This window comes from Convolutriloba macropyga, chromosome 11 (assembly GCF_964194025.1).
Source record: "Convolutriloba macropyga chromosome 11, txConMacr16.3, whole genome shotgun sequence".
NCBI classification, from domain to species: Eukaryota; Metazoa; Xenacoelomorpha; order Acoela; family Convolutidae; genus Convolutriloba; species Convolutriloba macropyga.
In genome coordinates, this window is record NC_134478.1 from 17,805,089 (window position 1) to 17,824,266 (window position 19,178).

Sequence of the window (19,178 nt, forward strand, 5' to 3'; positions counted from 1 at the left end):
AGAGATTCTGTCAAGGACATGATACAATCGAGTTGGTAATTTGGACATGGGTTGACAGAATCAAATTTCTATAGGTGCTAGAAATTAATTTATGATATTTATTGATAAGTTATTAAGAAAATAATAGGCAAGGACAAAATTAGATTTCGAATCAATTTTGGTCTTGCGGTCATTTTGTGGAGAGATCAATAGAGTGTATAAGGTCAACTCTGCGTTTGATTTCCGAAATTTAAACAAAAAAAATTCCAAATTACTTTATGTTCATTCAAAACCATCACACAACCGAATCATTACAAATTAACTTTCCCCTCTGTGATTTGACAAAGGAACCACAGCAACACCATAGAATTTTTTGCGCAATTTACGTGAGAATTTTACCGGACTGTGCAATTGTTTGATTTGTGGGCTCCTTGATGAATTGTATCATTTTTTCGAATCAAAAGTTGTATTTTGCGTGTATTCGCCAGAAAAATTTCTAATTCATAGATTGTTTTGTAAATCAACAAAATTTTGCTTAATTTTGATATGCGGTAATAGCAATTACAAGAAAATTTGAAACCAATAAAGAACTTTATGTCTTTTGAAACTACTGGAGCACCGATCATGCATTTTTTTTATTTCATATCACGTCTATTATGATTCCTATTACTCATTCTAGGTCATATTCGTTTTGTGTCATTTCTCAGTAGTTATATGCAAATCATATATAATTTCTGGAAAATTGTACTGAAATCATTCAAAAATTTAAATTAAAAAAATTTTAAATTTCATATTTGGTAAAAATAGATAAAACTTTATCTTTTTATAAAAGATGAAAATCGGAAATCATATATGGCCATATATGGTGCATTAAACATTGATGCCAGAATTCCCGTATGATGTTTCAGACGACAATTAAGATTATTAATTCGTATTTGAGGTACACATTTGACTGTTTGGTTGGAGTAGGGTACACGTTGGAAATAACGCTGGATTTAATACCTAGTTAAAAAATGATTTTAAGTTAGAAGCACAGCTTTTCGGCATTTTTCTAATATATGAGCTTTTATTGGTTTAAACTGGCTTTAGAGATTATAGGAAAAGAAGAAAAAATATGTATAATTCTGGGTAATCGTACTAGGACCATATATGATTTCTTGGTATACTGCAACGATCATATATGATTTCTTTGGTTTCAAACAAGGATCGTGCTAAGAAATCAAGTATGGAGAGAATGAAATCATATATGATCCTTGTATGAAATCAAAAATCATTCAATATGGTCTATCAAATGATTGACTTTGGCTCACTTTTGTTTAGCTCACTTTACAAAATTGAGATGACACAAAAAGACTAAATAGTTGTCACCACATCAAAACAGGGAAGACATTGCTAAAATCAGTAGGCCCGGCGAGGAATAACAGCATCGGTTCTGAAAAAGCCTTTCGCTAAAATAAAAAATTACTAAGAGTTCCGTTGTCTGGAATTGAGAGACTAAACAGTTTAAAATGTTTGGCAATTAAAAATGATTATTACACCTTAAAAAAGTCACTCTAGTTAATTTAAGCATGCTAAAATTTTGCAAAGGCACTTCAAACTGACTCTTTGTAGAAAAGTGGCTCCGCAAATAACATGGCTCCTACTACAGCTCCTTGTACAATAAAATGGCTCCTTCTTGTATAAGTGGCTCCTACTACATCTCAAAGTAATTGAAAGAAATTTTTCAAAAAATTTTTTGAGTGCCCAATATCTCAGCTGATTATATTATTGATTATATTAATTTTGGTCTTGCGGTCATTTTGTGGAGAGATCAATAGAGTGTATAAGGTCAACTCTGCGTTTGATTTCGGAAATTTAAACAAAAAAAATTCCAAATTACTTTATGTTCATTCAAAACTATCACACAACCGAATCATTACAAATTAACTTTCCCCTCTGTGATTTGACAAAGGAGCCACAGCAACACCATAGAATTTTTTGCGCAATTTACGTGAGAATTTACCGGACTGTGCAATTGTTTGATTTGTAGGCTCCTTGATGAATTGTATCATTTTTTCGAATCAAAAGTTGTATTTTGCGTGTATTCGCCAGAAAAATTTCTAATTTATAGATTGTTTTGCAAATCAACAAAATTTTACTTAATTTTGATATGCGGTAATAGCAATTACAAGAAAATTTGAAACCAATAAAGAACTTTATGTCTTTTGAAACTACTGGAGCACCGATCATGCATTTTTTTTATTTCATATCACGTCTATTATGATTCCTATTACTCATTCTAGGTCATATTCGTTTTGTGTCATTTCTCAGTAGTTATATGCAAATCATATATAATTTCTGGAAAATTGTACTGAAATCATTCAAAAATTTAAATTAAAAAAATTTTAAATTTCATATTTGGTAAAAATAGATAAAACTTTATCTTTTTATAAAAGATGAAAATCGGAAATCATATATGGCCATATATGGTGCATTAAACATTGATGCCAGAATTCCCGTATGATGTTTCAGACGACAATTAAGATTATTAATTCGTATTTGAGGTACACATTTGACTGTTTGGTTGGAGTAGGGTACACGTTGGAAATAACGCTGGATTTAATACCTAGTTAAAAAATGATTTTAAGTTAGAAGCACAGCTTTTCGGCATTTTTCTAATATATGAGCTTTTATTGGTTTAAACTGGCTTTAGAGATTATAGGAAAAGAAGAAAAAATATGTATAATTCTGGGTAATCGTACTAGGACCATATATGATTTCTTGGTATACTGCAACGATCATATATGATTTCTTTGGTTTCAAACAAGGATCGTGCTAAGAAATCAAGTATGGAGAGAATGAAATCATATATGATCCTTGTATGAAATCAAAAATCATTCAATATGGTCTATCAAATGATTGACTTTGGCTCACTTTTGTTTAGCTCACTTTACAAAATTGAGATGACACAAAAAGACTAAATAGTTGTCACCACATCAAAACAGGGAAGACATTGCTAAAATCAGTAGGCCCGGCGAGGAATAACAGCATCGGTTCTGAAAAAGCCTTTCGCTAAAATAAAAAAATACTAAGAGTTCCGTTGTCTGGAATTGAGAGACTAAACAGTTTAAAATGTTTGGCAATTAAAAATGATTATTACACCTTAAAAAAGTCACTCTAGTTAATTTAAGCATGCTAAAATTTTGCAAAGGCACTTCAAACTGACTCTTTGTAGAAAAGTGGCTCCGCAAATAACATGGCTCCTACTACAGCTCCTTGTACAATAAAATGGCTCCTTCTTGTATAAGTGGCTCCTACTACATCTCAAAGTAATTGAAAGAAATTTTTCAAAAAATTTTTTGAGTGCCCAATATCTCAGCTGATTATATTATTGATGTATTACTTCCTAAAATTTTAAAGTTAAATTTCACATTTTTTGCGTGAAAAATTTTTGGTAATTTTGTTCCATAGTTTTTAAGAATTCTTTTCAATTTCTGAGGAAGATCTGACTATTTTGCTTGATCTGTAATAGTTTTTGAACTGGCTATCACTGTGTCAGATTTGCCCACCGGTTTTTAAATCCGTCACCTATTCTATTGAAATTATGCTTGGGTTCGTATTTGTATTCTAAAAATAGATTTACTTACAGGACTGTTGGCTCCAAATTGATGGCAACAGCAGTAATCTAATTGACCGCTTTCTGCCAGAGGTGCTTCTATTGCATGTACAACATCAGGTTTGTAACAAAAAAAGATAATTTAATCTAAAATTTATAGTAAATTTGTTTAGGTTATTACTTGGCTAACAAACGACAATGACACGCTTGTAAATGAAATATTGCACTAATGCTTTCACTGACCAAGGTGGAATATTTTTCAAGATCAAATTCTGACGCACAATTGAAAACGTAGTCGAACAAAACAAAAGCGTATAATGTTTATTGTTGTAGATGTATCTTAGTACATCTGTCACGAGTTTTAGTAGGGGCGGACACTGTTTTCCCTGTTTTCCGTGCAAATTGTGGTGAACAAATTAAATTAATTAAAATTAGACTTCCCCCAACTGGGAATGAAAAGAGGAGAAAACTGGGAATAAAAATGTTAAAAGGAAAAATCAGGAGTTTAACTCGGAGTTGATTTGTAAATGGAATCAATGATGTTTCCATTGTGTGATTTTCAAAATGTCAATTCAATATTTGTAAAGACACGTTACAGTTAACCATGAAGTTGAGACATGTTACTGCATTATCATAGCGAGAGTATTGGAGTTGAGTTATGAACGATATATGGCTTTCTATATAATTGAATTTAGAGCAAATCTCTGAAAATGAATGCTTCAAGCGAAAAAAAAAACTGAGACAATAGTTTTTACCATTGGAATTTTTAAGAAACAAACTCACGTAAAAAAACAAACACTGATTAAAAAACAACATTACCTTTCAAATGGATAAAGTAACATTTTGTAATTTTGCAGCTCTAATATTAGCATAAGATGGCAACAGATCAGAAATATATTTTTTATAAAAAAAATAATGCTGTATTTTAATCAACAAATGCAAAATTTGCCCAGCAACATCAAATAATGTTGATAAAGTTCGGAATACGCAAAAGAATTTATTGATTGGGAGAAAGCTCAAAGAAAATGAACTTTCAAATCGCGCTGCAGAAATCAATTATTGCGTCAGAAAACGAAGTTTGTAAAATGGAATTGAAATAGCCAAGGGCGTTTTTCTTCCTTCTATTTTAATAAACTTTAATTATAGAGATGATTTGGAAGAAACAGAAACTTGATAAACTGTTTATTACAATTTCATTGTGAAAGTGAAACACGTCAAATATATAAATGCGTCAACAAATACAAGGCAAGACTGTAATGAAATTATTATCATATTACAACCGTAAATCTTAGTGTGGTTAATAAAAATTTACATTTTTTGGGGAGTAAGCCTTTGTGATACAACAGGAGCTTATATAGTAGAATTGTGGGTAAATTAGAGTGAAAAATGATTTATTACGACCCAAGTAATGACTTACTTCAAAGTTTCCCCAAAACTGATTTCAGCTGTATTCAGGCAGGAATTGTTAATGGCACACAGTGATTATCCGTATCATTAGATAGTTCCGATTAGGGTCCCATTCAAAAATTGACCGTAGCAATTTCTGTTTCAAAGTGGAAATTCGTTCCAATTAGTTGTACACTGCATGGTATATGGCCCAGGCATAGCTCTAGGGCAATTTATATAAAGACATACATAGACTAAAAATATTTGCAAATTGTGATCAGCAAGGCACAGCCCATTGGGCAATTTATATCCCGGAACTCATTATAATATCATTACTGTAGGGAAAAACTTGGCGATAAACTCAATAGTTTTTGTTACTCCGCCCCTAAAAATTACACAATTAGGGGCGGGGGTGGTATTTTACAACAGTCTAGTCTTGTCTGTAAAAAGAAAACGCCAAACAAGTGCTCAAAATGTTGAGATGAACGAAGAAACTCAGCCATTTTTTCTCTGATGAATGGTGGCAAAACACGTAAGTAAGATATAGAATATAAGATACATATATAACCAGATGGCACTTATGAAAGAAATCAATTAACCTATAAATAAACAGAACGAAAGCAAAGCCTGCTCTTCAAAGCAACTGATGTACATACCTATCTGCAAAAAGCAAAAATCAACATCATCCAATGTTTTACACTTTTGACTTACGATACCAATAAACTAAACTTATTAAAAAGCTAACACTGAATACTTTATATCCGTTGAAATGGCTCCATTTTTTGAAATTGAATAAGATGTTAAAGACGATCCAAACAAGAGTTGATAGACGAGCTTGTATTTAAACCTGCAAAACGAAAGGAAATATTTAAACCTGCAAAATGAAAGGAAAGGTTTTCCGGAAGATGATAACTCGTTTTGCAAAGAAACTCATTATATCTGATACTAAATACGGGAAAGTAATTCAGAAAATTCGCAACAAACGGCTATGCATTCATTCTCTTCGGCTATGATGAAATATGTTGGAAAAAATTTCAAAAATTGTTCTCCTAGAGCAAAAACCGAGAATTTTATACATCATATGGACATCATATCTATTATATTAGATATCAGAAAAGCTTGTAAGTTTATATCTCAAGAGATTTTAGTGTAAAAAGCGGCATTTTTTAATTTTTCAGAACCAAAATGTGCCTTTATAGACCACCTTCTTAAAAACAGAACGCAATCGGTCAGAATTGGATGGAAAATTTTGAATAATATTGCTATTAACCGTGGTGTTCCTCAGGGGACAGTTTTCGGGCTATTGTTTTTTCTATACAATAATGACTTTTCAGAAAAACTATAGGGCGACTTTTATGTGGTTCAATTATAGTTCTCTCATGACAATAGTTCTCTATGCAAATTTGATGCTGACAGAAGACAATGAAACATCAGAACTGAAAATTTTTTGAAGAAAAAAACAAACATTTTAGTGTATGAAAGCCAAAAAAATGGATGCAGACATTAGGGAACCTTTTTTCTGGAATAGAAAAGACATCCAATTCGAAGAAAACTTTTTAAGAATTTTTATTAGAAAACTGCCCATATCTTCGAATATAAATAAACAAATCGAAAACAAATTAGTTAGTTTTTTGTTGTGAGCAAATTGGCAACTGTTATTTGCTCGTTATTTGTGGATATGATCAAATACCTTTGAAAATGAGATTAATAATTTTTAAGTCAGTTGTGCTTTTTCCAGTGCACTGTTTTTTCAGCATTCCTCGGCAAACGGATTACAGCGTTTCCATGATTGACCAATAGTATAAATCTAAACAAACCAATAGTTTGCATTTTACCCAAAAAAATTAATCTCTTTTTATTGACAGTAATTATTCAGTAGAGAGAAAACAAAAAAGCAAAGTTGGAAAATACGTACAAACTTTTTAAAACAAATAAATTCACTCACAAAAGCGACTATTTATATATTTATATATACAAAAGCGGCTTCAATTATTTCATCATACAAAACCATTGAGACATTTAATTATCCAAAACGTCATACGAGTACAAAAAGAATGAACACAAGCAAAAACAAAAAAGTCAATTCAATTTTACAAGGAAACAGTGTTGAAGCCCATAAAATCACAGGACATTTACTGAATTCTATAATATAATGAATTGCACTTTTTTACAACGCCAAAAATGTGATGTGAAAACTGTTTTTAATATGCCATTTATTTGAGAATCGGAAAAGCAAGAGAGAATAATAAAAAGACATATCTATTTTAAGAACCATAAAAATTGAACAATAAAAATTACAAAATGAACTGGACCTCTATTTGCGCTATAAGAGGACACAAACAAAGTCGAAGTTGGCAGAGCCCAAAATAATATTCTTGTAAAACAGACTTTTTTATAACCGCAAGACATAACAAGACATAAAACCGCAAACATGACTATTTACCATTTTCAAATGCAAAATGGTAAATAGAGAAACTCGTTAACGCTTAGGAGGCCAAAAAGACATGTCATTCTCATTTGTGAGACGAATTCAACAGACTGCAAATCAACAACGAACACAAGCACAACCCAAAGTTTTAGAAGCAACTTTACGCAAAAGCTTTGAAGCCAAAAAACCGTATGTCTTCGCTAAAATTATCTTGTATGTTCCTTGGCTTTCATTTCACCGCAACTTCGATCTATCAATGATTGAGCTTTGTTTTGAAATCTGTACTGTTCTGTAAACAATATTTTGAAAAATATTAAAAGCAGAAGTTTTCAAAAAAAGATACAGCGCGCCATTATCACCCTAATAATATTTGAAATCAACAATTCCACAACTAGATCAAAACTGGTTCTGCTGCTCTTCCTTTTTTAATCTTTTTCCAAGTGTTACCGAAGTAACTAATTTGACAAAAAGGTCAATTTATCAAAGTAAATGATCGATCTTGGATACTGGTCAAATGATATGACCAAAAAACCATCATGCATCAACTGAAAACATCAGATAGTTTTTTTAATAACTCTTTCGACACCAAATTAGACATCGATTTTTTTTCTCTGACATGATACTGCGAAAGCAATATCGAATGCTGGCAAAACTCAAGAATTCATATGAAATTCGCGAAAACAATTTTTCGCGGCCATAAAGCCATGATTTTCACTCAATAAACATAATATTTATTCATTGGGCTTTATTTGAACAAAATGGGACCGGTTTTTAATTGAACGTTTGAAATAAAACAGACTTGCCTTCAATTGGAATTAGCTCCTCGCCCAATAAAGTAGGCAGCAACCGGAATTAAAGCACGGAAAAAAATCTAGAGATTGAAGATAAACTTCATTTGCAAAACTGAATTGTTCAAAAACTGAGAAATTGGACAATTTTCTTGTTCTTAGAGTTGTAAAATACAGAATTGTTTTTGGGCAAAAAATTAAGAAAAAAAATTTGAGTTGAAATCTTCGAACTTAAATTTCAGGAAGCAGTTGCATTTTTTATCGGAAAGAAACTTGAAGAATTGAAATACTATTTTTATCCACCCATTTGTCGTGTAATTGAAGATGGCGCAGATAAGTTTAAGATTGGCCTGTAAAATTATGAAGCAGAACTTTTATGGTACAACATCTGACAGGTCTAATCTATGTAAATTCTAACGAATTTTACGAAGTCTTTGTAAGGCAATGAATACGTACACGCAATAAGCTAATGTTAAGTAAGTTAGTCATTTTTCTAATAAAATTTTCAATCGTATGATGAGAACAGAAAACCTCCTCAACTCCAAGGTTAGAATTTGATTCTCTTGAATATGTGGGAAAATTTTTTCTGTATTGTCAAAGCAACGAAAAGTTCGCAATTAGTTAACGTTTGCTCTTTTATCGAAATAAAAGTTGAAAAATTTCTAATTACATGTCGAACTGTACTTCTGTGGTTCATAAGTTTTTTTAACTAAAGTATTTACGAATTGTCAATTTGTCTAAAGATTTGCAATTTTGGGATCACGAGGAATTACTACCTGAATGAACTCAAATGGTTAATAACTCACCTGATGTTCCTCTCCAAAATGTATGTACAAGTAACAAAGTCTAGCAGTAGCTTTAAGCGTCCATCTCCAATGACAAGAAAGACCTCAAGACACTTGTCAGATGTCTTGACGCCTCTCAGGCACAGGTGGCCTTAGTGCATGAAATTGTTCCTCTTCACAAACTAAAGACATGCATTTTATTTTTTTTTTGGTTTGGTAACTTCAAAAAGCAATTAAACTTCTTGGATGCGATGCTGCGGTTCCTTTCAGCTGACAGAAAAGGCAACAATTCAGATACGTAAAACTGAGCACTTTAGAAATATTTGGATGGCAAACGCTCCGAATATTGACTCATGTGATGTCCCAGGTCAGAAGTTGGGATATCCAGACCACCCCAGTCAATAATCTCAATTCCCAGATGGCCACTGACAGATAGTGCTCTATGTCGGCACTTTCGTGTGTTCCAAACTAAATTCGCGTGGTCTAAAATTGTTTTTTGTTCGTTTAAGTCAAGACTGGTGTTGGTCAACTATTTCGAAAAAGGGAAAAAGGGTGGAGTGTATAATAATTTTGATAGTATTTCATCGAATGGATTTTGTCGTGTTGATCTAATTGAAGATGGCGCAGGTAAATTTAAGATTGTCCTGTAAAATCAGTAAGCAGAAATTTTATGGTACAACATCAGGCAGGATTGACCTTTGTAAATTCTTTTTGCTTGGCCCAAACTATATTCGCTTGGCCTAAAATTGTTTGTTTTTCGTTTAAGTCAAGACTGCTGCTGGTCAACTAATTCGAAAAAGGATGGAGTGTGTAATAATTTTGATAGTATTTCATCGAATGGATTTTGCGCGTACATGATTATTAACCGTAATAGTATGTTCATTAACAACAGGGGTGACTATTAATACAGTTTAAAAACAAACACAGACAGCAATGCAAAATTGCTCACATTAGCTCTTGAGACGGTTGCCAGTGCAAGGAAACCCCTAGTGTTAGCATTTCAGTACAATATCTGAGCAATAAAGCGACATTTCAGTTCTGTTTTCATAGCAACCGAAGACGCCTTCATTAAAAATGACGTGTGTGTTTGTGTGAGTGTGTTTCTGTGTTTGTTTGTGTAGGTGCGATTGAAATCAATACGTCTTAAGTTTCTGCAAACTTCTTCTGTGTTCTGAGAGGAAAAGCTCTTTTGACGATCAGTTTCGCAAAGCTCATACCAAAACAACTTTTTGGAGCAACCATTATTGAAAATTTCTTTAAAATGAAAAACGAAAAAAAAACAACCCTCCATTTCGATATCAATTGAACCAATATAATAAATCACATGAGTTGTCAATTATATTGCAGCATAAGCAGCTCCTCAGAAAATTGAATTTCAAAAAGAGCAATCAATCGCAAAGAACGATTATCCTAAACAAACACAGTCATTAGTTTGCAAAACAAAAGTGAAGCGATAAGTTTACACGCTAGAAGTAGCAAACATATAGATGACTATTTTTTTCTCATGTAAGTTTTAGGTATCTCAAAATATGCGCCACTGATGAAATAACTACGCAACATCCAGTTGTACATTTTCCCAAAAAAATTCACCGGAAACAAAGCAATCGTCACAAAATAGAGTACTTGATTCTGTCAGGTTGTGCTTGTTTGGTACGAACTCTGTTTTAAAGTAGATCAATCCAATTATTCTGTTCTTATTTTTCTATACTTGGTTAACTTAAATCAAACAAAAATTTGAAAAAATTTTTTTCAATTTTTACGTGACAAATTGAAGAAAAGTAGAGAGAGAGAAAGAGAGAGAATTTTTATCGAACTGAAAAGAAGAAATCATATTGTTCAAGTTGTTTATATAACTGATGGACTAATTTTTGGCCTGTATATTGCGCCAATTTGAAAAAAAAATGTCTGCCTCGATAAAAAAACGTTTCCTGTTTTAATTATTCAAACTCAATATATAGAAAATCCACCAGTCGAAATTGCATTTAATTGCACTGCTGGAATGAAAATATTCGAGCAGCTCAAGCGTTAAAACCAACGTAAGGCTGAGGTAAGGATGTTGAAACGGAAGTTTTTTTCGCTTCTTCGGCAAGTGATTGTCTTCTTGTTGTTATATTTTTAAATATTATTTGAGAATCCAAATCTGTTATTTTTTTCAAGATAGCATATAAAATGATGGAGAATCGAAATTTGAAAGGTTAACACTGCATGTCGTTTATTGCCAAAAGAAGGTAACAACAAGAATAATTCTATATTTCGAAAAAGACTCTTTATTTGTGTTTCTTATTTTTGAGACAAAAACTTAATGGTGATCTCCTCACTTCTGGAATTTTTCCCACTCAATAAAGCGGAGAGAAAACAATTTCCTAAATTCTAAATTCATCTGAAGAACCAGGGTCAATCGACAGAATATAGAGTTGAAATAAAAAATCTTCTTACCAAATTGTTTTCTGTTGTTCTGGTCTCTAATATCTAATATTTGATCAAATATATAATATTTAGATCGATTCATACTTCAACGAGTTTCAGGATGTGCGTTTGATGTTTAGCATGCCCTCAGAATTTATAGGAAACATAATTTGTTTAATAAAACAAAAAGTGTTCCATCTCTCTCTTTCTTTATTGAAGAAAGTTATTATAATGTTCTCATACCTTTTTCTTTGAAACACACAGTCACAGTTATAGAGGCCCTATTTTTCAGGTGAAACAGTTTTATAGGCAGGTCAAAGATACCAGTAAGTAACAAAACAAACATTCTTTTTATTTTTAAATTTTGTTCTAGAAATTTGTATACCCTAGTTTTCTGGTACACGAGGAGTATCAACTTTGGTGGGATTTCTGACTGTTAGATAAGGTTTATGGCAATTGGAACCGAAACAATTTTTTATAAGGCAATAGACAGTTTCAAAAATTCATATATGGTTTCAAGGGAAATGGAAATTCAATGTCTTATTCTTTTTTTTGAAAAAGAGTTCCTAGGTTAAATTAAACTTTTGGCTTCTCGTGCCCTATTGTTATTCACTTGCTATAATTTGTTTTTTCAACTAGTTTAGCGGAGCTGAGTTTTGTGTAGGTTGTGTGGCTAGTAATTTTCCACAAAAGTCATAGAGGACGTTTTATGATTAACATTTTTCGTTTCCGGTTGTCTTGAAATTTTTCCTTCAAAATGTCTAAAATGGTGCTTGAAATCTAATCTTTTTGGTAGGTTTTTTGTAATAACAGTTTTTTAGATGTTTCATCTGCAGTCGATGATAATGAAAATGCTACTGAAAAGGGTTGCACATTATCGAATCTTTATTTCTTGAACATTCAGTTCTACTGGTACCACTCAGAACGTATCAAGCATCAAAACGACACCAAATAGCACACATTTTTGACAGGAAAAGAAATATACAACCTTGTTTATATTAAAAATTTGGTTATAAAAAACTGACAGAAAAATTAAATGTCGGGTTCTTACCTGATAAGAGGGAAACGGCAGCGATTCAGTTCATCTGTTTTTCAGGCAAATTGGCTCTGAAGGAATTTTCCACTTGACAATCAATTCAGGTCAGCGCATTGATTTAGAACCGTTCGAAAACATATAATCCCCCTACTGTATATTTGCACAGCTAAAATCTTCCTGAGGTTGTTTTTAATAGGGGGCAGTGGCTACATATATCGATATCTTAAGAAATACAAGATAGTCAGTTTAGTAAATTTCAAGATAGGGAGGGGGTGTAATAATAATATAGATGTGTTTGTGGTTTAGAAGCTGAAGCTGTCAGAAAAACGAGGATAATTTATGGAAAAGAATTCAGTTTTCCCATAAAATGGAGGAGGAAGAATTCAGTTGGCATTAATTGATAGTTATGGCCTGTCTTTTTTTCTCTTTTTCTTAAGGCTCTTTAAAAATTATAGCCTCCTTACGTAAACATACGCATTGTACGCCATTCGCGATAGTCACACAAAAAAGCCAAAACTAGAAAATATTTTTTCTGCTTGTCAGACTAAGTAAATAAATAAATGAAGCAAAAAAATGATACCAAACTGCTAAAAATATCTCTGAAATTTTGCTCCTCCGAGTAGAGGTTAAAGTATTTTGCACCATAAGGGTAAAAAATATTTGATACAAATTTATAACACGTGCGGGGGAGGAATTATAAGATAATCTTATGATAAAATTTAATCCCTTTCTAATCACTAAATGTAATCTGAAATGATTTTAATATTTTGTATTTTTGGTTTTAAAATGGGGCGGATTAAAGTTAGAAGAGTTATAATATTAATGTCAAGCGCTTTTGTTTCGCATCTTCACTTTTCGTGACAAGAATTTGAAATTGCGTCACATCCAGGAAAATTTTTGATCATCAAAATATGACTGACGTTTTTGCCTTTCATAAATTTTTAACTAGGTAGAATAAACAAAAAATTCAAAACCTAATTTGCTAAACATACCAAACAAATAGCGATAGCATAAAAACAGAAATCAGATAGGGTTTTGTTTGTGTTAGGATCCATCTCTTTGGTAATTGGTCGTTAAAATTGCTAAAACTTCAAAATAACCAAACAAAGAATTGTGAAAATAAAAGAATGTTAAAGCAATTGTTAAATCTCGCGTGATTACTTCTAAATGATGTCTGAAATCTTTGTAATTTCACAATTTACATCCCATCAGTTTGTGCGGGAAAACTGAACGAATGTGTGATGAAATTAGGATTGTTCATTTGACGGGAGAGTGGTCAAAATTGTGGCTGATTTGAAGCCCCAGGTGAGATTGATGTGCAATTAAACTACAATTGGAGCGGGGAACGAGGTTATTTTCTCCTGTCTTAGGAAGCAACACCAATTTCAGATTGGCATTTAATGACCAATTGTTCTTTTGGATTGTTGAACAAAATTTCCCAAATCGATTGTGAGGGTGGACAAATATTTTTGGGTTATATGAGGACACAAAATGGCCTCAACTGATTTCAGAAAAAAATTTCATATTCTTGAATGATGGAAAACTCAATTAATATGGCCGATGGCCGGGAAAAAATGAAAAAATATTTCCAGAAACAGATTCCAAATTGGTCTTTAAAAGTTACGAGAAAGAATATTGGCAACATGCAATTGCAAATAACGTAGCAAGCCGTATAATTAAGAATCCTCCATAATCAATTAAATCGACAAGTTGTGATTGCTATATTGAGTCTCTTACGTAATATATAAGATCGCAACCAATAACCTTGAAAGCTGTTTCAAAGTAACGTTTTTGAAAAAACAATTAAATGCTAAAATCCAGTTTATTTATGTTTTTTAGCATCAACCTGCTAAGAAATTCGCTGCAATATTTGCCTCCAAGTCTTTTGTTATATTGACCGGGAGCATCCCTAACGCGGGTTACATATTAATCAAACCATTGAAATGATAAACTATATATATATATATATATATATATATATATATATATATATATATATATATATATATATTATATATATATATATATATATATATATATATATATATATATAATTTATATCAAACTTACACTAAAATATTATTTAATAAAACGTACACTAACCATCGGTGTTACAGAAAAGTTGATAACAATCGTGAACTACTTCATAGTTTTTTTGGCCAGTAGCTGGCAACCCATTTGGCGGTTTGCTTGTTTCCAGTAAGTTCCTGGTGAATGATTGTAGTGAGTTCATGTTCCAGAGCATGCATAGAACTTTTGTTTTTTAACAACAACAGCTTTCAAACAATAAGCAATCTATCGAAAACTATCTGTACTAGCCCATTGTATAAAAACACTTCCTGGCCAACTATATAAAAAAAACAAAAAAGTAAAAATGAAACATAAATAATTTGGGGTGCGTGAGGTACAAAATTAAAGTGGGTTAGAAAGAACGAGGGACGCACATATTGCGAAAAAACTTTTAGTTAAAAATTCTCTACAAACAAATTATGTAATTGCCTATCGAGAATTTACTCATATCTTTTGTACAAATAGGCAAGACTCTTTTAGAACATGATATGGTCAAAATAGCTTTTAGAGTAGAAACAGTTTCAAAAACTTTGATGTGGTTTATGGCGCAGTTTATCCTGAAGATTTGAAGTTGAACTTTCACCGACGTTTTTACTTGTATATTTGTTAGAGTGGATTAAACAATTTCATAAACTACAATGATATTCGAGGATGTTACTTTATGTACAAAATCTGTTTGTTTTTTATTATAGTAGCAATATAAATTACGTACTTTGAATGAGTCCTCATTGTTCATAACCGAAAACGTTTGCATCAAAAAGATTATTTTCAGTGAAAATTAAAATTTTTTGACCTTTTATGTTTTGCGGAAAAAACAGAGATTTGTTTTTTTTTTCTATTGAAAAATATTGTTATTCTGTGTACCTAAATTTTGCTATTTCAAACTTGTAACGAAAAGCGAATGAATCAGCTGTTCTTATTTTTGGGTGGAGCTTCGCAATAACATAGCCATGAGATCAACACTATGAAAAAAATTATTGAATGAACCCGGCAGATCAATAGATAAAAAGCAGTTAATGATTCAAATGAGATATTATAGGATTGAATAAAAAGTGGAAAAAGGATCATTTTAGGAAAAAGAGGTGAAAGTGAGTTTGGATTTTATCGATAGGCAGGTTTCTGTTTTTTAATGAAAAGTTGTACTGGTCAGTGAGCATTAGACTTGGTGACTTAGATTATATAGGGTAAATTACAAATACTAGACATCTAAAACTGGCCTTATGGATTTATCTTGTTTCTGTTTTAGATTTAGTTTTTGAAGATTGGAGCTGTTACCCAGGTCGAGGTGGCCAGACCGAAGTGACCCCTGATCAGATGAGTTTCGAGCGCACACATGTTCCCGATGCGCTCGAATTACATGGTCTGGAAAAGGCTTCGAGCGCACTTTTGTCTGGACAATGGTCTGGAACTTGCCTGATCAGAGGCCACTTTGTTCTGGGACGGTCGGATCCGAGGCAGTTTCAAGCGCACACTAGTCTGACCAGAGACCAATTTGAGCGAATTTTTTTTTCAAATTTTTTTTTTGTTTCATACTGACTTTTGTTGTCTCTGGTAAGAGTCAACAATAAAACAGCATTCTGATCAGAACTTCATCTAAAAACCTGATGGGTTTGATCAGAACCAAGGGGTCCAGCTGATAAAAACTGCCGGTCCCCTCAAGAAAAGATTTTGAATCAAAGTAGATCAAGACGTTTTTATGCAAAGCTGTCTACGTTCATCTATTCAGTTAAAAGCATAAATAAATGGCTTACTCAGTAATTTTTTTGATTATTTTTTTGATCATCATTTATTTTTATTAGCAATACTTTCAGGATTGGCTTTTTATTAGTTGAATATAAGATTGATAAAATGATAGATGAAATGAATATATTATAACAATATTGAGAGAATTGTTCATGTTCAAAATCATTCTCTGATCAGACTATTTCGAACGCACTGTAGTCTAAACAGAGGCAACTTCGAGCGCACTTTTGTCTGATCACAGGTGATTTTGACCGCGCTTTAGTCTGGGACTATATTTCGAGCGCACTCTAGTCTGGACAATGGTCTGGAACTCCTCTGGGCAATGGTCTGGAACTTGTCTGATCAGGGGTCACTTCGGTCTGGAACTCGTCTGATCAGAGGCGGCTTTGAGCGCACTTCAAGCGCACAATGATCTTCGAGCGCATACTCGTCTGATCAGAGGTCACTTTGGTCTGGGACGGTCTGATCAGAGGTCCCACTTCTCTGGGACGGTCTGATCAGAGGCGATTTCGAGCGCGACCTCAACCTGGGTAATTTTAGGATCATGTGCCAATTTATTACTGTACTTTGTGCGCAATGCGAGCGAAGAATCTCAAAGAAAATGTTATACGAAAAATAATGTAAAATGTCGGAAAAAAAGTCGGGTAAAACAACAAATTTTTGTCTTACAATATCAAAAGCACAGCAAGAGATGTCTGAATTTACAATCAAAAGTTTAAAAAAAACGATAACCCCAAAGTGTTCACTAGAGAGTTTGAAATTTTCAATCAACACAGATAAGAATGTTTTAATATATTGGAGAAAAACGAAAAACAAAGAAATACAAACAAATTTTATGTACCTTTGGAATAGACGAATTTAAGATTAAGATATCCAATATTAATATTACCAATGAAAAAGTAACAGAGCAGGAAGAGAAAAATTGTCATCTCCGAAAAATATAGACAATTTACAAAAATCATCTAAAAGGAAAGTTGGAGGCAAAGCAGTAAATGTAGAAGAATCGTGATTTAGCAATAAAATTTTTCAATTTCCTTCAGTTTTTTGGTCTTTTTGTTTTTCTTTAGAGTAATATCTGGAAATTTTAAATTTGCGCAAAACATATATTCAACTTTATAATAGATCTATTTGTCCACTTGAACTCAAATGACTTAGACAACATATAGCTTGTAAAAAAACTCGATGAACTGTCATCAACATTTACATGAGACCTGTATAACAGAAAATTCTAAAAAAAATGAGAGAAAATAATTTTTGGCTGGACACCTTAAAAAAATTCACCAGCAATATAGGCTTTTATAGCAATTTCAGAACAGTAAGCACTGCAGGGATTACTTAATGCTGGTTAGAGTCAATACCGATAAATGCTTACTGAATTTTACATGCTTATCAGATTTTCAAAGCTCAAAATTTTCCAGAGGTTATTAAAACACATCTTAAATAAACGTGGATCAAGACAATTCAAATTCTTACGGCCAGTTAAGCTACAAAGCGCAATAACAAAAATAATAAAAAGACTGGGCTAGTAATAGAAACTATTCTCACAAAAAACATAAGAAGCGTAAAGGCAAAAAAGTGAAAAACTTTGTGAATAAATGCGAATAGAAGGAAGGTGAAAAAAATTAATTAAAACTTTCAGCCTCAGTTTTCTCCTATGAAGACAAAATTTGAACATGAACAACATCTTCAATAAGCGATTCCGTTTTACAAGAACTTTTTTGCGCCCCTTTTTATCTTTTAACAAAAATATATTGGTTGGCCAAATTGGTTTGACAAAACAGTAGGGCGAGTAGTTCCTAACCACTACTTATTTTGGTGCTGAAACAAAAATTTTGTTTTGTGTTTTCAACGGAACACCAACAGCCAATCCAATTCGTGCAGCTCCTAGACGTGGCAGAAAGTTTTCTACACAACAATAAATCCAAACAGAAGCAATGTGACTTATAAAGTAAAACCTTCAAAAACTTTCACAAATGTCCAAGTTTTTGAAACAAACCTATATTCACAAAAACCAACCCATGAGCTTTTTGTGATGTCTTTTGTCTTATAATTTTCCAACAGAAACCTGTATATTTTTTCAATGATTTATGTATCGAAATTTCATTGTAGTTGACAGATATCTTCTCATTTATCTAATTTGATTAATCAAGGTTTAAGTGTTTTTATTTTTTGTATTCAAACAAAAAATGCACAAAGCACAATAGTTTGTTGCTTGCTTAATGTTTTAGGAGCCTGGCGGTTGAACTCATCCAATATAAAATTAATTTATCCACAACATCATTCAATCAGTCTAAAACGTGCATTGAAGAGATCATTTTTCTAATTTTACTTGGATAATGTTTTTTTTTGCAAAACACAACGTTGCCCATCTTCATTGCCTTGGCTCAGCAAGATCAGAATTATTTTAATGACATCATTTCATGAAAGTAACCAGGATTGTCTGCATTTTCACATTGAATAACTGGACAACCATTAGGGCTTTCAATCCGATTAATTTCATTTATTTATAGTGCTTAAAAATTTGTAACTTTGCTTTTTAACCATTTAATCTTTTTTGTTTAGCATGGTCTTAGAAGAGGCCCTTTTTTAAGTAATAGAGATCTGTTTTTGGATAAGATAAATTTGTGTCTCGGAGATAAGAAGAAAATTGTGAAGGATATTTTTCCAAAAATTGCTTTGCAATCGGTCGGTCCTCCGTTAATCAGGATCAGGGAACTTTTTAATCACAACGATGTCAATGACCACAATTGAACCTTTTTGTCCTATTGTTGCTTTTCGAAAATAATTTTGGAATAAAACGTTATTATTGTAAGAAAAAACTATTCCAGTTGGAGTTTATTCGTTTCTGAGAACTACGTCAAAGCCATGGGTGGCTCTTTTGGATGCAAGTATTCCCTTGACTTCTTTTTAAATTGATCCTATGGAAAAAATACAAGAGGATTACAAAATTGTGAACAATATA